The following is a 22,890-nucleotide window of genomic DNA, read 5'->3' as shown; positions in this document are numbered from 1 at the left end:
CGGATTGCCGAGAGTGGTGATTACGGATAGGGGGACTCAATTCACCTCCCGTTTCTGGAAGGCTCTATGTACCATTTTGCAGATCGATGCTCGTCTCTCATCAAGCTATCATCCGCAAACGGATGGCAAAACGGAACGTCTAAATCAGACGTTGGAGTAATACCTACGTTGCTTCTTGTTTCAGAACGCCACAGATTGGACCATCCTCTTGTGGTTGGCGGAGTTCGCCTACAATAACGCAGTGCATACCACCTTGGGATGTTCCCCCTTCTTTTGCCTCTATGGATTCCATCCAGACATGCTTCCCTTTGAATGGCCGGCCAAATCTTTGGTTCCTGCCATACATGAACATCATGCTCATCTTCGGGCTATTCTGATCGAGGCTCGGAACAATCTGGAGAAAGCCCAAGCAGCCCAGAAGATGTTCGCAGATAAAAGACGTACCCCTGAACCTGAGTATAAGGTGGGGGACAAGGTGTGGCTTTCTACACGCAACCTGCATCTTAAAGGACTTACGAAGTTGAAGCCTAAGTATGTTGGTCCCTATGGCATTTGTGAGAGGATAAACGCTGTAGCCATGAAACTCTTGTTGCCAGTGTCTTGGATGATTCATCCCGTATTTCATGTATCGCTCCTACGTCCGTGTCTTCCGAGCGTGAGGTTGCCTGATCGTCCTCTTCCGGTGGAAATCGAGGGCCACGAAGAATATGAAGTGCGTTCTATTCTGGACTCTCGCTTGGTCCGAGGCTGGATCCAATACCTGGTGGATTGGAAAGGGTTCGGCCCCGAAGACAGGACCTGGGAACCCTTGGACCATCTCCATTGTCCCGATTTGGTAGAACAATTCCATGAGCAGTTCCCCGGAAAGCCGGGACGTCCGCCGGGACGGCGGTCCACGAGAGGGGGTTCTGTAGCGATCGCTACCATCGACAAGGCCAAATATAAAAGATTCCATATTTCCAGTCCTTGGCGGAAACACTACAAGTCCCAGAAGGCCATCCGGCGCTGGGGGTTGGCTCAATGGGAGGACATTATATAAGCTCCACCTTCGGAACACAACGGGGCTTGTCAATCGTGTTCTGTATTCGCTCATAGTGGATGAGCCTTCTCGCTGCGAGTAGGATCTTGAGGACGACGCCGATCAAAAGCCAGCGTGGTCAGTTGTACCCTCTTCTGCACTACGCCGATCAAAAGCCAGCGTGGTCATTACCTTGATCTGCACGACGCCGATGAACAGCCAGCGTGGTCAGATATCCTGGAGATTCGCTGTTCCCGAATCCTATTCAGTCGTGCAAGTACCCAGAGGAGTGCGGGCTCGCCTCCTCTTCTTTTGTATACTCTTTCTGTTTAAAGCGGTATCAAAGCTGCCGCCATTTCTTGTTTACTTTGTGGGAAAAGTTTGTGTTATACGTCAGTGGCTACTGACGTTATCTGATAACTGGTCTACTCCGTTCCACAAGGAGGATTGTGGTTCATAGAAGCGTTGTGCCTTCCACGCTTATCATTTGTAGTCAAGAGATTTATGTTTGTGCTTACGACCTGGTAGGCAGAGGAGTGAAGTTAACTTCTCCGTACTTCTGGTTAAACTGTCATTTCTGTACTTTGCTTGGAATTCCTTTAAGGATACATGGGGTGGATAAACTGGTGAGTAGGGAAGACAGGGGAAGAATACTGGGGTCACATAAGTTCCGCTGCAGAACTAATCTCTTGCTCTCTGTCTCCTCCTCTACCTGCAGTGTCCCTGTACCAGTAACCTCATGGTGTAACGACCAGACGATACCAGAAGTGCCTTTTCCCCAATGCCAATCCACCTCCCGGCCCCTATTCGTACAAGCTCAAACAGTGGGTAAAGTCCATTGTAGGGGTTTGTGTGGAACGGAGTCGGAAGGACTATCGTCTATCGTTTCTGCTGGCCATCAGAATAAGGTTAATGGCGCTTGCGTATTCTTGCGCTGCTCTCAATCCCGACAGTGACATCGTGCTATGTGTAAAACGTATATATGCTTTGTACCACTTGTATGTAGACAGTCTCCTCTGAGCCCCTCCGAGGGTCGTGTAGACTGAGGCTCCCCTGTCAGGGCATGTATTTGCAGAATAAACTATTGAACCTTCTCCATTGCCGACTGACTTATTATTTATGAATAAGGTATATGGGCTATTGGTGAATATAGTCCATTAGTATTATATTGTGGTTCCTTCAGGGTGGTGGTGGATGGAGGGGTCGAAGGTCAGGTGGTGGTGGATAGAGGGGTTGAAGGCCGGGTGATGGTGGATGGAGGGGTCGAAGGCCAAGTGGTGGTGGGTGGAGGGGTAGAAGGCCGGGTGGTGGTGGGCGGAGGCAGAACGCTGGATCGCTGGACTGATCTTGACCTCGTGCTGGATTCCAGCTGTGGGAAGGGGAGGGCGCTCAGGGCAGGTGAAACTGTGCCAAGAAGTCAGGTCTCCCGGCCGGGCTTGAACACCCACACTGAGGCCCGGCATGCCCAGCGTGCCAACACCACACTCAGGCTCAGGGCAGCCAGCCGGTCTGGCAGGTTTGCTCTGCCAAATGTCCCAACAGCAGGCCCACTGGACTTGCGTGGCCACAAGAACCCTTCCACGACTTCAGGGTCCTCTGCAGCACCCTCCGTAGCTGGGAGTTTCACCGCAGGCTCACCCGGTGGGTGTCAACCAGAGACGTTTTAAAGCATGGGCAAAGTGGGCTCTGGCCTAGGACCCCAGCCTTTTAGGGGGGCCCTGATAGAGCCAGCTATGGTCTGCAGAGAGCCTTTCCCTGATGAACCTGAATCATTTTTAAACAGATTGTTTATAAGTAGCGTATTTCATTTCTTTATCTTTAATGTGTGAGAGTCTATTATAGACATTTTGTAGACAAAATGTGTTTGTTTCATGCAACATCCATATAAAAAATGTATTTTAGATCAATCCAGGACCTCATATTTGAGAACTGGTAGGATGTGACAGAGATAATGCGCAGTAATATTGGTGAGCTGCTGCTGTGTTGCACATACTGAAAGCACACATGACTTTCCCGGAATAACAGATGTACACACATTCAGAATTTGAGCAAAAAGGGCATGAAAGAGCTGAAACTGGATCATAAAATCAAAGTTGTTCCGAACAGGGCCCCACAAAATGCATTTGGTCCAGGGCCCCCAAAAGCCTTCAATCATCCCCGTGTCAACCCACGCCAGGGAGACTGCCAAGGATGAATGGGCAGTGCCCAGTAATCAAGACCCCGCCAGGCCCACTAAGCTTCCCTCGCTCTCAGGCCCCAGGGTGAACAGGCCAGGAAGGCCTACCCCGCTCAGCACCTCGTGGGCAGGCAATCCGACGCCCCACGGACATGCGTCAGCACTCACACAGACATGCGTCGGCAGTCGCCTGCTCCTTCCTGCAACAAGTTGATTTGGCAGCTTTTAAAACTTTATTAAACGCTCAACCACCCCATTACCACTGGGATTATACAATGCAGCAGTTCTGTGATTAATCCCGTTCACACTCAAATACTGTCTCATCCTGTCTGAAGAAAATAGTACTCTACTGTAACTTATAATAACAGCACGGGTACCCTCATTAGGGGAAACTTCATCAAGTTTGGACATCAAAAAAGTGTTCAACTTCTAGATAATCTTTATAATTGGCAACTTCGAAAAAACATACATGAGTGTAAATATATATTTCCCTGACCTGCCCACAGGTCCCATAATGTCCACTGCAACATATTCCCACGGACTGTCGGGACACACAAAAGCACTCATCGGGGCGCACACATTTTCAACATTTTATGAGCTGACATACAAATCCCATATTCACTCACTTTTCTTTCCTCGTCTATATCCGCTCCGGCCACCAGGAAACACTCCTGACACCAGACCTCTTCTTTACAATCCCTAAATGACCTTTATGAGATAAAGAAATGATTCTTTTTCTTAGAAGCTCTGGAGGAACCATCGTATATGTCGGTCGCCCTACAAGAAAAGTTAAAATCCGACTCACGGAACATAAAAGTATGATTTGCACGGCTAATGTCAAATCATGCTTAGCGGTACACTAGGGGAGAAAAAACATACTATACCACAGTTACGCTTCACCATACTTGAACATGTGTAAGCTTTACCACATGTTGATGTTGCCAGGTATCTTGCACAAAGAGAAACATTTTTGATTTGGTTTTTAAACACTATGCAGCCTTGTGGGTTGAATGATAACATTGAATTTACCTGTTTTCTGTAATATATAATACCTACGTCTAATCATGGGATGTGTTTTCCATTTTTGATGTGTTATATTCCATTTCATTTCATCTATTTGGTTGTGTGCATATTTTCGCAGAAACTATCATCGTTGAAAACACGCAAAGATTTTCGGCTGTGGTACACTGCTAGTATATTTCCCGACAATGTAATTCCTCAAGTAGCAGCTCTTCGACTCATTACTGTTTTCATGCCTCTCTATTAATTGTGTAGGGGTGGTTACTTATACTTATACTTATACTTATAGTTTAGACCATGCTATATTTATTTCTTACAAAATTTTCTATATGAACAATTATTTTAAACATTATTTTAAACATTGTTGTACACATCCATGTATATGCCTTTCTCTGGCGTTTTTGCATCATTTTGTGCCACACTGAGATTCCGGTATGTGGTTCGTATACCGGTACATACAGCAGTTGGGGATATTACATATCCTTTATGCAGAATTAATAGGGCGGTTTCTACTCTGGATGCGTGTTTAGTTGCAGTTCCTCGTAGCCATTTGCTAATGTTTTATAGTTCTATGTTGATGTCGATCACACGGTCTGACGTCACACGCCGACCGGCGATTCAAAGTTAGCTACCTCGGACACGCTTGGTTTAGCAAGCGGAGGAGAGTGGAGTTTGCTATGGTCGCACTACGAATCTTGGTAAGTGTTAGATTAGGTGTTTTTGTCAGAGCAGTTGACAGGATTACTTGAGCATTTTGAGCAGACTCGCTGATTTCATGTTTTGCGTTTACAGCGTCCCATGTACGTTTGAAGACTATGCTTACACAACACAGCAGACGCATTGTCGAGAACTTATAGGTAGGTGGCACCTTTTGACTCCAGGTCTGGGTAGGGGTTATCCTAATGGAGTTGGCTTCACACCGCTTATGATAGTTTGTTCCCATTTCTTTCCCTTATAGCAGTGTGTACTCACTACGCGTGTTCACCACAGCAGACTTTACACTCGATGCATGACGTTCCAGTAGGTGAGCCAGTGCAGCTTTTAGCAGCATAGTTAATAGTTGTTGGCATGCAATCCTCTTGGGAGTTATCTTGGAGTTTCACAGGGTGGAGACACACCGCTTATCTTTGCGTGATTTGAACTCTTTTTGCACATGTTTTATTTTATTTTATTTTTACTTGTTTAGTTTCACATACCTGTTAGAAATGGGATCTCTGGTTGGCTGAGGCTTGCGCCAAAGTCAGGCATAAACCACCATTCTACGTCAGGGCAAGGAAGTCACCCGCCAAGATAACCCCTACTCACACCCTTGGTAGCTTGACACGAGCAGTTAGGCTTATCTCGGAGGCAAGGTGTAAAGCGTTTGCGCACGCACACAGCAACAACACCCAAGGCCCACCACAACGGAAACTCCGCACAAGGTTATATATAGAAATAGCCTTTGTATTGTACAAAACACATTAGATAATAAATACACACTTTACAATGTGCCAAAGGCACGGGCAGAATTTACAGGGGATTAAGTACATGGGACAGGGCGCGGGCGCCACTGTCAGGAATAAACACTTTTCGAACTAACACTTGGTAGAATTAGCACTTTGTAGGGATAACCCTTAGCACATAGAACAATTGTTGAACCAAATAGAAAATAGAGCACACAACCAGTAATCACTGGTAACAGGTAAGTACCACCTACGCAACCCTAACCACCTTAGGAAAATATTACGAAGGGAACCAGGAACTCACTAGTGTAACTATACCAGTAAAAACAACCACCTAAGCATCACATACATTCAGAGGTATAAAACATGACACATGATGCAGCAATCACATTAGGCGGTTAAATCACAATTTGCGCAAGGATCACATAGGGCATAAAACATGTAGAACTGTCCCCAGGCCAACTGGCCTCTCTGGGGCTGAAACGCCCTGTGTCCACCAAAGTCCGGGCAGGCTGCGCAGGCAGCAAAGCAAGAATGCAGGGCCTAAACGGAGCAGCTGCCCACTAAGTGCTGGGCAGCTGTAGCAACACTGGGGCCAACACGTTGGAGCCTTGTGGCCCTAAACAGATGAATGGGCCCTCAGGAGCCTCTTGTGGGCTCTGTGTACGAAAATGCGGCCTCGGAGCCTCGTGGGCTCTAAAGAATTGTGCCCCATGTGGGAGGAGCGGCCCGCTGCCTGCCAAGGCCGCTCTACCACCCAAATTGCCCCCAAATCGTCGGAGTCCCTCTCACGGGACTCAAAATTAAGTAATGCCATCAAGAGCCTCTGCGGCTCTAAAGAAAAGGAGGCCATACGTTGGAGCCCCCCCTCTGGGGGCTCGAGATTGCTAAAATGCCCCTGGAGCCTCGACCGGCTCGAGATACACAAAATGCCCCTTGAGCCCCTCAGGCTCGAAATGCACACTGTCTGCTGCCCTGGGGGAGCGAAGGCGCCATTGGAGCGGCCCTCTGCCTCTCGGGCCGCTCAAGGACTATACCCGGGCCCCCCAATGGGCCTCCACGAACAACGGCACCCCAGAACTGCCAGCAAGCAACACTGGGGGGGGGAGGCGGGCACCGGCAATGTGCCCCGATGCCTCCCCCTCCTCCCAAACAAACACCACGGGCCCCCACTCAACCGGTCCAGCGGCGGAGGCTCTGTCTCTTCGACGGCGGAGGGGTGGGCGGACAGTGAGCGTGAACCGCTCCAACTTCTCTGGTGAGGCTGGCTTTCCTTCTTCCTGTTTGTGAGGCAGGAGCGCGGGTTGGGCCCCTGTCTGCTTCTGGCTGTCCCGCAGTCCCGCCCCCAGCCTGCCTGACTTCCTGGCAGCGGAGATTATCCCGGGCAGTATCCGGGGTAGGATACTGGATATACTACAGGAAACAACGGCCCTGGCGGGGTGGGCACCTGCCAGGGGCAATAGAAGGCACGAACACGGCGATATGCGGCGTGGGCAGTCACCAAAGGGAAAAGAAAGCGCTCTGAGCGCTAGGGGGCAAATCCAGCGCTCTCAGGCGCTGTAGGGCTCAATAAAGGTTCAATGTAAAGCGATCTCATGCGCTAATGCCCCCACAGTATATCCAAAAAGTCCTTCTGGATGTCAGGGGGGCAAGGCTGGGTCCAGGGGCCAGCTCACAGGGTCCTCATAGGCAGGGAGGAAATCCCCAGTGGCAGTCCTTCTGGCGCCCAGCACCAGCATCCCCCCTCAAGAAAAGGATCCAGGAAGAGAACATTATTCATGGGGACACAGCCCCTTTTCATACATTGAAAGGTGTGCACACTGAAATGCATTGGGAATAGTGAAATCCCATTTTTCTGGTGCAACAAGAAATTAAATTCTACAAAAGAAAATACATTTGGGTACAGTGTTTGGAACTGTTCATATTAAGTTGTGGATTCTGTTTTGAATTGATTTGCTTGATGTTAACGTTTGTGGAGACCGCTAGGATTGCAGGGTCATTATCACAGATTGAAAAAATATTGAAAATATATTTAAAAAGTTTATTTACTGTATAAATAATGGTCTGTTGAGATGTTATGTTAAATAGCATTTATACCTTGCAGGGTCTGTGAACAGTGCGCCATTGGGCTCAAACAGGTTCTGTTTGACATTTGCTTCATGACAAATGATTCTTTTTCTAAGAACAATACTGCCCCAATGCCTTTGCTGCTAGCAACTGTTGTGATCAAACTTGTACTCAGGGGGTCAATCGTTGCAATGTAGGAGCTGCACAAATCGCAAATTTAACATCAACAAACTCACTCTTGCAGTTCTTAGACTATACAAACTTAACTTTGACCTTAAGTAGTTGTCTGATATGAAACGATGAAACATCCAAATGGAGAAATTCTTAACAAATTTGCAGAAAAACTCGACCACCCAAGGAATTATTTCACCTCCTCCTGACTTTTGGGACTCGGGCATCTCTAATAGCTCCCACCAGTTAACTCTTTCACTGAATCCCCACCGCACTTATCTTATGTCCCAAGCATGTAACCTGTCTCTCAGCAAATGTGCACTTGGAATACTCCACTGTGAGACCAAATTTGTCTAGAAAATGCACAACTAATTTAAGGATAGAATCGTGGTTATTCCTGTCTTTCCCCATCACCAATATGTCACCCTGAATTACTACCACCTGACTGTACTTCCCAAAAATGTGAAACATCAATCGTTGAAACACCGCAGCTTTGAAGGCAAGCACAAACAGCATCCTTTTATACTGGAAACAACCCACATGAGTAATAAACAAAGTGTACTTTTTGCTTTCCTCGCATAAAGGAATTTGATGGTAAGCTTGCAATACATCAATCATGGAGAACAATTCCATGCCTCTAGTCCTGGTCAACAACTCATTCATTTTTGGTAATGGGAACTCATCAAATAAAATATTACCATTGAAATGGCGCAAATCGATACACATTCTGATTTTGCCACTAGCTTTTCAGGCAACAACCGCCTGCCGACTCAATCGGTTATATGATATCCTCCTTGAAAAGACATTCCAATTTGCCTTCCACTTCTTCCCTCACCAACATTGGAATATTCCTAAGCTTATGAATCTTGGGTGTAGGTAGGTAGGATCTGACTGCATGGTTACCTCCACTTTTTTCCTGGTGTTTTGCTGGTTTTTGACGAGTTGGACTGAGATCCTGCTAATCAGGACCCCAGTCTATCTGCTTTCTTCCTTAAATTGCATGAATGTACTTTAGGTACACTCCAGATTGGATTCTGGGGTACACTTATTAGCCCCTAGTGTATGGTACACAGATACCAAGGGCAATGGTACCCCAGAGGCCTCCCATGGGCTGAAGAATGAATTGTGCCACCACTGAGATGCCATTCAAACTGACACGTCAGGTCTTCTACTGCAAACCTGTGTAAGCTGGTTCTTGCACCACTTACTTAGATATAGTACCTCTATATCTATATATCTATCACTACACTTAAAACCTATCAGTCACCCCTACGGCAGGCCTTATGAATCCTGAAGGCAGGGTGCTGGGTTTTTCATGAGAGGGTGCCCCTACAAGAGCAGGGTCCCCCTGCAGCCTTCAGAGACCATTACCCCAGGTTGTATGTGATGCAGCCATACATATAGTTAAAGTGCATTATAACCTCGCAGTTTAGAAACATGTCATATTTGGTGTCAAATACCTTGGAATCATACCTCCACACCAGTAACTGATGTGGAAGGTATGATTCCAACCTTCCACGGGGACATGCTTTGGTCACTGGTCTACCCGGTACCAACTTTCTTAGCCCGGGCAGCACAAAATGGACGCTACCAGCCACAGACACATGTCTGCTCTCCTGCTCCTGAGCCAAGCTGAAACAGAGGAAGGCATGACAATAGGTATCTGTCTGAAGCTGGAGTCCCGGTCCCACACCACTGTCACCAAATGCGAGACCCGGAACCCCTCACTCAACATAAGGCCAAGTAAGGACACCGTTTGACATAGCCCTGCTTACCCTCCTAGTAGCTTGGTACGAGCAGTCATGCTTATCACCAAGGCACGGGTGTACAGCACCCACTGGTGACACTACAGATGGACTCCATACAAGTTAGATAAAACAAGTATAAACTTTATATAAAAAGATATATGATCAAACAACACGATACAAAGCCAACATATAACAAAAGGGTAGTATTTGTTCCGGCTAGTTGGTAGGTTCAAATTCCAACCACCGCTTATAAAACATTATGCTGGTCGTAATACTAGAATCACACACGTTGCAAAAGGAAAGATAATAATGCAGCGCGTAACAATACAATCCTGTGCTTGGCAAAGGAGAAATAATACAATGCATAACGATACACCCGGTCCCTTGCAATGGGAAAAATAATGCAATGCGCACCGCTACAATCGTGTTCTGCGCAATGAAGGAATAATGCAATGCGTCACACCCCAATCACATACTTTGCAATGAAGAAATAATGCAATGCGCACCGCTACAATTGTGTTCTGCGCAATGAAGGAATAATGCAATGCGCACCGCTACAATTGTGTTCTGCGCAATGAAGGAATAATGCAATGCGCACCGCTGCAATCCTGTACTTTGCCATGGAGAAATAATGCAATGCGTAGCACTACAATTGTGTACTTCGTTATACAGAAATAATGTCAAGGATCAAAAGACAGTCCGGCAGTTCGTTAGCAACAATGTAGTGTATTTTGTAAATGTAAATGTGTATTTTGTAAAGCGCACAGCTGCCCCAATGGGGCGTCCCGGCGCTGTATAACGCTGTGGAACCCTTCCTGACTCTTCCTGTGAGATGCCCCTCCTGGGCACCCCCAAGGTGAAGCCAGGCATCCCAGTGTTGTAGGGGCCGTTGTGGAGATTAAGCAAGCTATTGCCCAGAGTTACAAGCAGCACACAGTGCCCACACCACAATTACACAATACGTATTTTGAAGGGTAAGAAACCAATTTATTGTCGCTTCTGTGAGAAGTTGGCCCGATATGCAGTGTTCACTATTCTAGTGACCACTATGCATCGGTCCAAACGACCCTTATGGTGATTGGTTGTAAGTCAACCTTAGACCAGCTATCCTAGTAGCGTGGATACGAGCAGTCTAAGGCTAAAGACTCGAGAGGGCGCGTTAAGCCAGCTGTTATACCATCACATACCCCTTGAACACCAAGTGAAAGGACACCACACAAGTGTTATGAAAATAAACAGTATATTTATTAGAATCACAACAGCCCTGTACTCTTTATGAGGACAGGGTACTAAGCACAGAACAAAACTCTTAGGAAAATACTTCAAGTGCACAATCAATACAAGTGCCCGAGGGCACGGAAAGTTTAGTGGTCTCGGGCGGACCCGATAAGGCAAGTCGGTAGCGAGGGACTCAGGACCCTTAAGTAAGGAGGCTATGCGGGCACCGAAATGCCGGAGTTACCTAGCCACAAGGGCTGCGGCTGCACAAGTCTTACAGGCGTCGGGGGTCTTCGCTGACGAGCCAGGAGCCGGAAGGAAGGAGTTGCTGGCCGGCGACCAGTGAAGAATAGTTCGTAGAGATCCAAGCCTGGATCAGAGATCGATGATACCTGAAAGCAGGGGGGACCAAGTTCGTACTACTAGCTAGTAGTCAGAGGGTACCAGAAAGGCACCGGATGGCCGTCACCTCGACTAGGTGAGTGGGCGACGCTAGGCTCTGCAGTCTCACGGACCAGGAGGCGTTGTCGGCGACCAGGATGGAGGTGCGAGCTGTCCCACGAAGGTTGATGCTGTCGGCGTCGCTGGGCCCAGGATTTCAGGGCCACGTGGTGGGCCTTAAAATGGCGTCTTGAGTGGACCAGGAGGGTCCGGGGTGCTCCTCTCGGCAAAGGGAGCAAGGGCCGGTCTGGAGCAACCAGACCAGCAGCGTTGGTTGTCGGATGTCGTCAAGGAGATCACAAGCCAGCGGCTAGTGATCGGACAACGTGCTGAGCGGCGAGCAGAAGGGCCCCACGCAGATCGTGGAGATGCTGGGAGGCTGCACTTCGGTGCTGGAGCTGCTCAGGATCGGGGCTTCTCGGACCCCAGAGCACTCACCAGAGGATTCCTTCGGTGGTCGTGCTGGATTAAGAAAGCGTGCAGGTTTTGATGATGGCCGGTCCCTCAAGGTCTCGTCGCACCCACAGATCTCAGCTGAGCTGACAATGTGGGTAGAGGTCAGAGGTGCCAGGGAAGCCGGTTCTCGTCGAGCTGGGTCGTCGGATTCCTGAGGAAGGACTTGCAGCAAACCGCAGAGTTCTTAGATGGTGCCTGCGGATGCAGGGTGACTACTCTTTAGCCACAAGGGAGAAATCTTGAGAAGAGTCTCGAATGTCCTTTCGTAGAAAGTAGTTCTTGATTCAAAGATGATCTAATTTGGAAGGGTCCCCGCTCCGGCCTTTATCCTAAAGAAAGGGGTGGGTACATGACTAGGTCCTGCCCTAGGGGTGGGACCAGGAAGGGGGGTAGTTACGCCCCTCTCCCCCTGCTGGACTTTCCCCAGGTCAGGGGCTGCGCGCCCCTGGAACTGGTTCTAGCCGGCAGATGCGTAGTGAGCCCCGGGGTGCCACTCCGCAGTCACCTTCTTGCAAAGCCTTACCTACCCAGAATACACAAACCCTGTCTGGGACGGTGCGAACACCGCCCCTGACAGGAAACCCTTTGTCCAAGCTCTCCTCGCTGGAAGGACTCCCAGCAGCAGGAGGTCAGACTCGTGTCTGTGGTGGCAGCGTCCATTTTGTGGAGCTGAGGCTTCAGTTAACTTTAACCGGGGTTCACAGTTACGTACATGTCGTGTCCCTCTAGAAGGGCGGAATGCTAACCTCGTCACCAGAATTGGTGAGGGGGCAGCATCCCGATTCGTATGACACCTTACTCGACATGTCTTGATAACGCGATACCGAAGTTACCGATATGATACGCGTTATCATGGAACAGCCATTGGGTCTTGGTTCCGCAAGCTGCAACCGGGCTCGGCTCGTGCCAGAGCCCAATTCACATGGTTCCATGCACTCTGCCTTCAGGATTGTCAAGGCCTGCCATAGGAGTGACTGATAGGAACTCGGGTGTCCATTTTAAGGTTAGGTATAGGGATACTATACCTACAGCAACGGGCGAGTACGCCACGTTGCCCCAGCTGTCGTGCAGCCAGTTGTGTCAGATTTAGATGGCCATCCAGGGGTGGCATAATACATGCTTCAGTCCCCGGTAGGCCCTGGGTACACCGATGCCCTGAGTTACAGGGTCTGACAGGGTGGCCCAGTTCCAATTGGGTAATGCACCTAGGGTACACACAGCAATTTAATGAGAGAACAGCTAGGCTGTGGGTCTGATTGGCAGGCCCACAGCCCGAGAAAGTCGTAAACCAGTGAAACAAAAGCAAAAAGTCCGGGTGATCATAGGATTGCAGACCCTACTCTCCTACAGCTTCCCTAGACCACATTACTAGTGAACGTTCACTAGGCACTCCTTCCTGCGGTCTCAGTGGGCACCAAGACAAGCACACAGCGCTGCAGAGACTCTCGTTCTTCCGGTCCACACAATGATCCACCGATCACCTCCACAGTCCCAGGTTGCACTAAAGCATGCACACTGCTTCACTGAGACTTACTCCAATTCTGTGTCCCAATATCCAGGCACTGTTTACCAATGCCCCCCTCGGCTGCACCACGACACGCTCACCATGTCCGAGCCTCTCTTCTCCTCCGGTACACTAGATGACCAGGCGCTCTTCAGCAACGCCCTTGGTGCACCCCGACATGCACCAAGCGCATCCGAGACTCACTCCACTACCGATGCACACGTTGACCAGGCTCTCTTTACTAGCACCTCCGGTGCACCACGACATGCACCCAGCGCATCTGAGACTCACTCCACTACCGATGCACACGTTGACCAGGTGCCCTTCACCAGCTCCTCTGGTGCACCATGACACGCACCCAGCCCGCCCGAGTCTCACTCCTCTTCCGTGTGTCCAAGATTACAGGGCACACCTTCTGAGGGTCTCAAGCTGCCACAACACATGCCCACCACATTGCTTGAGACTTCTCTAGAAACTTTTATGTTCCAGTGTTTCCAAACAGGGAGGCAGCTCACCTCGGGCCCTTGGGGTCCAGGACACAGCACAAAGCACAGTCCTGTTCAAGAAGGGGGGGACACCACCCACTGCAATGTCCCTCCAGTCTCTTCCTCAGCAAAAGCCACAAACTGCAGGCCAGCCCCAGATCAGGAAGCAAGGGTCAGCCCTATTTCTCAGTCTCTTCAGCGACTTCTTCCAGGCAGAGGTTCTTTTTGACCATGAAAGAGGCCAGAGCCTTTACAGGCTCGACCTATCCATTTCGCCATTCAAAACTACACCACATTCTAGGAGTTTCAGTTCTCTTAGTTATACCACTCAATGTCTTTGAAGTTCTTTGTACCCAGGGTCCCTGACCCCGGCCTAAATCAGTTCTGGGTGTCTCCCTCCCAGTGTCGCCTTTCTCCCTTTGATACGGGGGTCTGGATCCTTAATCACTCAGCAGGGGACGGGTCAACTGGTTTATAGCACCAGCCGAGCCCTCTTCACCTCTCGGGGCTTCTCCCCCCCCCTACTCTCCAGATGCAGATCATCCTGGTGCTGTCTCAGCCTGACCCTGGGCCAAGACCTCTCCCAGCTCCTCTCCTATCACAGATCCAGACGGTCGATCCACATTCAGCAGGGACACACAGAAAGGCTTAAAGCACAAAACTCAGCCAGTTTCTAAAAGAGTGGTTTCGGCACACACAGTGACAAAACCACTTTCATAGAAAGATGGGTTATGACACTGTGAGTTCATACATACTAAACTTCACTTCTCCATTCAAACCTCTGGGAAACTAGGCTAACAAACACAATACTCAGCCTCCCCATTCTGTCCTATGGGAAGGATGGCCTTTCACCAGTGAAAAAATAAAATGGAGTGTTTTTCACTGTCCGGTCATGGCACACACCTCAGTACATGTCCTGCCTTTTACCTACACTGCATCCTGCCCAGGGATTACCCGTGATCTACCACAAGGGCGCCTCATGTGTACGTAAAATGTAAAGTAACGCCTGACAAGTGGTTGCACTTGTCAGGGCAACATGCTAAATTAGCACACTGCGCGCAGGCCCTACTCTGCAGGCCTGAGTTCCCTCTCTGCGCGCTCTTGCATCACTTGCCCCGGCACACACACTGCGCGCAGGTCCTACTCTGCAGGCCTGAGTTCCCTCTCGGCGCTCTTGCATTACTTGCCCTGGCACACACACTGCGCACAGGCGCTACTCTGCAGGCCTGAGTTCCCTCTCGGCGCGCTCTTGCATCACTTGCCCCGGCACACACACTGCGCGCAGGTCCTACTCTGCAGGCCTGAGTTCCCTCTCGGCGCTCTTGCATTACTTGCCCTGGCACACACACTGCGCGCAGGCCCTACTCTGCAGGCCTGAGTTCCCTCTCGGCGCTCTTGCATTACTTGCCCCGGCACACACACTGCGCGCAGGCCCTACTCTGCAGGCCTGAGTTCCCTCTCGGCGCTCTTGCATTACTTGCCCCGGCACACACACTGCGCGCAGGCCCTACTCTGCAGGCCTGAGTTCCCTCTCGGCGCGCTCTTGCATTACTTGCCCCGGCACACACACTGCGCGCAGGCCCAACTCTGCAGGCCTGAGTTCCCTCTCGGCGCTCTTGCATTACTTGCCCTGGCACACACACTGCGCGCAGGCCCTACTCTGCAGGCCTGAGTTCCCTCTCAGCGCGCTCTTGCATTACTTGCCCCGGCACACACACTGCGCGCAGGCCCTACTCTGCAGGCCTGAGTTCCCTCTCGGCGCTCTTGCATTACTTGCCCTGGCACACACACTGCGCGCAGGCCCTACTCTGCAGGCCTGAGTTCCCTCTCGGCGCTCTTGCATTACTTGCCCCGGCACACACACTGCGCGCAGGCCCTACTCTGCAGGCCTGAGTTCCCTCTCTGCGCGCTCTTGCATCACTAGCCCTGGCACACACACTGCGCGCAGGCCCTACTCTGCAGGCCTGAGTTCCCTCTCGGCGCGCTCTTGCATCACTAGCCCTGGCACACACACTGCACGCAGGCCCTACTCTGCAGGCCTGAGTTCCCTCTCGGCGCTCTTGCATTACTTGCCCTGGCACACACACTGCGCGCAGGCCCTACTCTGCAGGCCTGAGTTCCCTCTCTGCGCGCTCTTGCATCACTAGCCCTGGCACACACACTGCATGCAGGCCCTACTCTGCAGGCCTGAGTTCCCTCTCTGCGCGCTCTTGCATCACTTGCCCCGGCACACACACTGCGCGCAGGCCCTACTCTGCAGGCCTGAGTTCCCTCTCGGCGCTCTTGCATTACTTGCCCCGGCACACACACTGCGCGCAGGCCCTACTCTGCAGGCCTGAGTTCCCTCTCGGCGCTCTTGCATTACTTGCCCCAGCACACACACTGCGCGCAGGCCCTACTCTGCAGGCCTGAGTTCCCTCTCGGCGCGCTCTTGCATCACTAGCCCTGGCACACACACTGCACGCAGGCCCTACTCTGCAGGCCTGAGTTCCCTCTCGGCACGCTCTTGCATTACTTGCCCCGGCACACACACTGCGCGCAGGCCCTACTCTGCAGGCCTGAGTTCCCTCTCGGCGCTCTTGCATTACTTGCCCCGGCACACACACTGCGCGCAGGCCCTACTCTGCAGGCCTGAGTTCCCTCTCTGCGCGCTCTTGCATCACTAGCCCTGGCACACACACTGCGCGCAGGCCCTACTCTGCAGGCCTGAGTTCCCTCTCGGCGCGCTCTTGCATCACTAGCCCTGGCACACACACTGCGCGCAGGCCCTACTCTGCAGGCCTGAGTTCCCTCTCGGCGCGCTCTTGCATTACTTGCCCCGGCACACACACTGCGCGCAGGCCCTACTCTGCAGGCCTGAGTTCCCTCTTGGCGCTCTTGCATTACTTGCCCTGGCACACACACTGCGCGCAGGCCCTACTCTGCAGGCCTGAGTTCCCTCTCGGCGCGCTCTTGCATTACTTGCCCTGGCACACACACTGCGCGCAGGCGCTACTCTGCAGGCCTGAGTTCCCTCTCTGCGCGCTCTTGCATCACTTGCCCCGGCACACACACTGCGCGCAGGTCCTACTCTGCAGGCCTGAGTTCCCTCTCGGCGCTCTTGCATTACTTGCCCCGGCACACACACTGCACGCAGGCCCTACTCTGCAGGCCTGAGTTCCCTCTCGGCACGCTCTTGCATTACTTGCCCCGGCACACACACTGCGCGCATGCCCTACTCTGCAGGCCTGAGTTCCCTCTCTGCGCGCTCTTGCATCACTAGCCCTGGCACACACACTGCACGCAGGCCCTACTCTGCAGGCCTGAGTTCCCTCTCGGCGCGCTCTTGCATTACTTGCCCCGGCACACACACTGCGCGCAGGCCCTACTCTGCAGGCCTGAGTTCCCTCTCGGCGCGCTCTTGCATTACTTGCCCCGGCACACACACTGCGCGCAGGCCCTACTCTGCAGGCCTGAGTTCCCTCTCGGCGCGCTCTTGCATTACTTGCCCCGGCACACACACTGCGCGCAGGCCCTACTCTGCAGGCCTGAGTTCCCTCTCGGCGCGCTCTTGCATCACTAGCCCTGGCACACACACTGCACGCAGGCCCTACTCTGCAGGCCTGAGTTCCCTCTCGGCGCTCTTGCATTACTTGCCCTGGCACACACACTGCGCGCAGGCCCTACTCTGCAGGCCTGAGTTCCCTCTCTGCGCGCTCTTGCATCACTAGCCCTGGCACACACACTGCACGCAGGCCCTACTCTGCAGGCCTGAGTTCCCTCTCTGCGCGCTCTTGCATCACTTGCCCCGGCACACACACTGCGCGCAGGCCCTACTCTGCAGGCCTGAGTTCCCTCTCGGCGCTCTTGCATTACTTGTCCCGGCACACACACTGCGCGCAGGCCCTACTCTGCAGGCCTGAGTTCCCTCTCGGCGCTCTTGCATTACTTGCCCCAGCACACACACTGCGCGCAGGCCCTACTCTGCAGGCCTGAGTTCCCTCTCTGCGCGCTCTTGCATCACTAGCCCTGGCACACACACTGCGCGCAGGCCCTACTCTGCAGGCCTGAGTTCCCTCTCGGCGCGCTCTTGCATCACTAGCCCTGGCACACACACTGCACGCAGGCCCTACTCTGCAGGCCTGAGTTCCCTCTCGGCACGCTCTTGCATTACTTGCCCCGGCACACACACTGCGCGCAGGCCCTACTCTGCAGGCCTGAGTTCCCTCTCGGCGCTCTTGCATTACTTGCCCCGGCACACACACTGCGCGCAGGCCCTACTCGGCAGGCCTGAGTTCCCTCTCGGCGCGCTCTTGCATCACTTGCCCCGGCACACACACTGCGCGCAGGCCCTACTCTGCAGGCCTGAGTTCCCTCTCTGCGCGCTCTTGCATCACTAGCCCTGGCACACACACTGCACGCAGGCCCTACTCTGCAGACCTGAGTTCCCTCTCTGCGCGCTCTTGCATCACTTGCCCCGGCACACACACTGCACTGGGCCTACTCTGCAGGCCTGAGTTCCCTCTCTGCGCGCTCTTGCATCACTAGCCCTGGCACACACACTGCGCGCAGGCCCTACTCTGCAGGCCTGAGTTCCCTCTCGGCGCGCTCTTGCATCACTAGCCCTGGCACACACACTGCACGCAGGCCCTACTCTGCAGGCCTGAGTTACCTCTCGGCACGCTCTTGCATTACTTGGCCCGGCACACACACTGCGCGCAGGCCCTACTCTGCAGGCCTGAGTTCCCTCTCTGCGCGCTCTTGCATCACTAGCCCTGGCACACACACTGCGCGCAGGCCCTACTCTGCAGGCCTGAGTTCCCTCTCGGCGCGCTCTTGCATCACTAGCCCTGGCACACACACTGCACGCAGGCCCTACTCTGCAGGCCTGAGTTCCCTCTCGGCACGCTCTTGCATTACTTGCCCCGGCACACACACTGCGCGCAGGCCCTACTCTGCAGGCCTGAGTTCCCTCTCGGCGCTCTTGCATTACTTGCCCCGGCACACACACTGCGCACAGGCCCTACTCTGCAGGCCTGAGTTCCCTCTCTGCGCGCTCTTGCATCACTAGCCCTGGCACACACACTGCGTGCAGGCCCTACTCTGCAGGCCTGAGTTCCCTCTCGGCGCGCTCTTGCATCACTAGCCCCGGCACACACACTGCACGCAGGCCCTACTCTGCAGGCCTGAGTTCCCTCTCGGCACGCTCTTGCATTACTTGCCCCGGCACACACACTGCGCGCAGGCCCTACTCTGCAGGCCTGAGTTCCCTCTCGGCGCGCTCTTGCATTACTTGCCCCGGCACACACACTGAGCGCAGGCCCTACTCTGCAGGCCTGAGTTCCCTCTCGGCGCGCTCTTGCATTACTTGCCCCGGCACACACACTGCGCGCAGGCCCTACTCTGCAGGCCTGAGTTCCCTCTCGGCGCGCTCTTGCATTACTTGCCCCGGCACACACACTGCGCGCAGGCCCTACTCTGCAGGCCTGAGTTCCCTCTCGGCGCGCTCTTGCATTACTTGCCCTGGCACACACACTGCACACCACTAGGGACTTTACTAGTAAGGAAAACATACCAATCATGGCCAACCAATCACCACTACACTTTTAACAGGGAACATTTGTACTTTGATATTGATCAGCAGTGGCAAAGCGCCTCAAACATCTAAATTGGCTACTCTATGTCAGGAAAATGGTCCAGGGGGGAAGCAAAAAGTTTGGGGAGCTTTAGCCAAAATGGCCAAGTCCTACAGCATCCTGTTACAGGGAGGTGTGACCACCTTCCAGACAGGGTTTGGTGTATTGGGGCTGAGTGGGGGCACTCTGAGAGTGCCGGAAAGTCTACACTGGGAGAACATTTGGGGTCCCTGTGCACAATCTGACTAGAACCGGTTCTGCGAGCCGTTGGCTCCTGCTCTGGAGCAAAACTGGACATAATACGTGGGTGTCGTCCCCCCTCTGTCTGGCCCCTCCTACAGGAGGGACCCCTCAATCTTTCCAACCCTCACAAGTGGGTATAAGAAGACTTACCTGACTTAGGCTCTTTGGATTTTAACTGGACAAGATTCTGCTACAGAAGGTACCAAGTACTTTGACTGTCTGCACAACGCTGGAGGACTGAAGAATCTCCCTTAGAGTAAAGGAGTTACTCCCCTGCCGAAGCAGGCACCTAAGCGCATCTGACCGGCTTGCTGCTCCCGAGCTCCTGAGGACGCTGAAGATTTCTGCAACATGGGAGGTGGGTCTACGAAGGTTCTTGAGGTTGGTCTGCCCTCTCTGCAATTCTAAGGCCAGTATCCCTTCGGGGGACGCGGGACCCGAACCCCTGTGCACAGCGTCTATTTGCAATTGCACATACTTATCAGCAATTCCTGAGTTTGTGCATTGGACTCCGAGTACTCCTGACCCAAGCAGTATTTCCACCAGAGATCTCTGGCCTCCTTGCACCGAGTGCTCCGTGGGCCTGGACTTCCTAATTCTGCTTGAGGTCTCGTTGCGATCCCTGGTCCATTGGCCTGTGGGTCCTGGTGAGGGTCACCTTGTTTGTTCCTGGGCTTCCCTGGTTGCTCCAGACGTGCCCCGACTCTCCATGGCTTGGGGAGTTCCCTGGACCTTGCTGGTCCACACCGTGACCTGTTTGTCCTTCCTGCATGGTTTGCATTTGCAAAGGCTTGTTGGTGCTACAGCCAGGCGCCAACTTCTCAGCACTCAACATCCTTTGTGGGACAGCTCAACTGCGGATTCTGGTCCTCCTCGACATGTCCTGGTCCTCGTGGCTGAAGAGTCAAGCTTCCCCTCAACGCATCTGAAGCACCCGACATCGGTGGGCATTCGACTACCAAGCCCCTGGTTACCTGTAGTGACCCAGACTCTGTCCCCTCTGCTGTCAGGTTCCTTTGATCTTGAATCCAGGCTTGGGTTCCATCGGACACTTTCCACTTCCACGGCAGCAGTACTTGGTCTTGGCACACCATTGAGAATGACGGAGGTTCCAGACACCACTTGATCCCTATGCACCCAGCTCCTCTGGGATAGGTAGCTCGAGTACCTCGGTATCCACGGGTGGGTTGGCCTTAGAACAAGTTCCAAGGGGTTTGCTTGAAGTCCTTTTCCAAGTGTCCTTAAACTGTAAAACTTTAACCGGGACGTTCCCATAGAGTTGTACGGATCCCTTGTTCACACACTGCACCCGTCGTCCGTGGGGTCCCAATCTACTCACCTGGGGTGGTTCCTTGGGGTCCTAGTGATTCTATGTGCTCTAGGCGCTTTGTCTATTGAAATCATGACTGTTATATCATTTTTTTAGTATATGGTCCAGTTTCCCCCGGGAGCCTGATATCGTATTGTGCGCCTTGTGTTCTATTCTCTGGTAGAGAATAGTAGAGAATGTTTTAGAAATAAATACATATTTTCTTATAAACACTTTGTGGTTCTCCTTTCATTTGGTCATTCAGAAGGTGAAACTCTGGTAAAACAAGCTGCTTTACATTCCTTCAAGACTTAGCCTGGAGGCTGCTCTCCACAGCTACCACTAGGATAGCTTTCGATATAGGTTGTCTTTAAACCTACCATCAATAAGGGTTGTTTGGACTGGTGCAAGGTGCCCACTGGAATAGTGGACATCATATGCCAGGCCAACTTATCACATTGGGTGTAGCCTTTTCCTTCAGCATATTTTTGTGCTCCAAACCAACCATCCGTTCAACATTCTTTGCGAACACTCTTGGGCATTCCTCATATATTTTCTTCCCAAGGACTTCCCCCTCATCCAGGACAAGTACTTGTTCAACCCCATTGGGATCCTAAATAATGTTCACATTTCTTTGGTTTTTCCATCCCAATAATGAAGGACATTTCTTGGAGACATACACCTTATTGTTATATTTCCTGTTCTTAAATCTCAAAATTAAATTCCTATACCCCAACTTCTCTATCGCTTCACCGGTATAACTCTCCAGTGCAATGTCTGTTTCATACAGATGCGACCACAATTTTTTTCTCAAATCTGCCTTTCGATAGCGACTCCTTCACAATAGTAAATGTTGAACCGGAATCTGCAGCAATGGTGGTTCCTACTCCTCTGAATTTCATGAGGCACATGGGTTTACTTTTGTCCTTACGACTCTTGATATTCAATCCACCCTCTCGCTCACATTCAACACACCTGCATCATTTGCATCCAAGTCCTCCTCACGGTGGGATCTGTGTCCACTTCCCCACTGCACCTGACTTTCTCTTGTTTAGATACTTTTAGTTTACAAACGCACGCAAAGTGCCCAATTTTCCCACAAATGCTGCATTTTTGCCTAATTGCGGGACAATTTCTGTTATTTGCTAGATGATTCTTACTATCAAACCTATATGATCGTAACTCCTCGCTCACAAAGGCTTTACTATCCGCTCTTTTGACCAAATCTTCACTAGCTTTTGTCTTTTGGATTTGACAACTTTGGGTTTGTGAGGTACGACTCTCGCTGCATCCATACACAAATGTTTACTACGACGGCGATAAATAAACGCAAGGCGCGATTAGCTTGTTTATTTATCGCCGTCTATTGCAGGAATTTATCGCCCTGGTAACGCGTTATTAACTACGCGTTACTCCAGGGCGATAATATTCCAGGGAAATGGGCCAATATCGCTGGAAAACCAGCGATGTTGCGCCCAAAACAGAGACAGCTTTGGTGATACGACCCTGTGGTCCTATCACCATACTCCACCTCCCATTTTAGCTATTCCTTAGTCAGGAATTTAACAGACTTAAATTGCTGCGTTGATGATATCACGAAGCTGGGGTAGCGATATTTTCCCATAGTGTTCTGTTAGGCACGCCTCCTTTGCATCTCATTAGAGATGCAAAGTGAGGCGTGAACAAAACTGGAGCTGAATCAAGGAAACACGCACTAGCGTGTCCTTGCAAATAATGCGATATAATTATCGCCGCTTTTCGACCGAAAACGGACGCTAAAGTGGCGATAATTATATTTTTAGCCCTTGTTGATATGCCCCTCAGTTACGTAGAACGCTACAAACTTCCAATGCTATTTTAATCCCAAGAAAGGGGGCAGTTTTGTAATCTATCTGACCCTGGGTCTTCACGAAAAACATTTCCATCCCCTCCATTATCCTCTTTAGACGGTTGATTATATATTCTCAACCCCTCGGG

This window comes from Lissotriton vulgaris, chromosome 3_2, assembly GCF_964263255.1.
Source record: "Lissotriton vulgaris chromosome 3_2, aLisVul1.2, whole genome shotgun sequence".
NCBI classification, from domain to species: Eukaryota; Metazoa; Chordata; class Amphibia; order Caudata; family Salamandridae; genus Lissotriton; species Lissotriton vulgaris.
The sequence above is the reverse complement of the archived record's forward strand: the minus strand, read 5'-3'. Positions refer to the sequence as shown.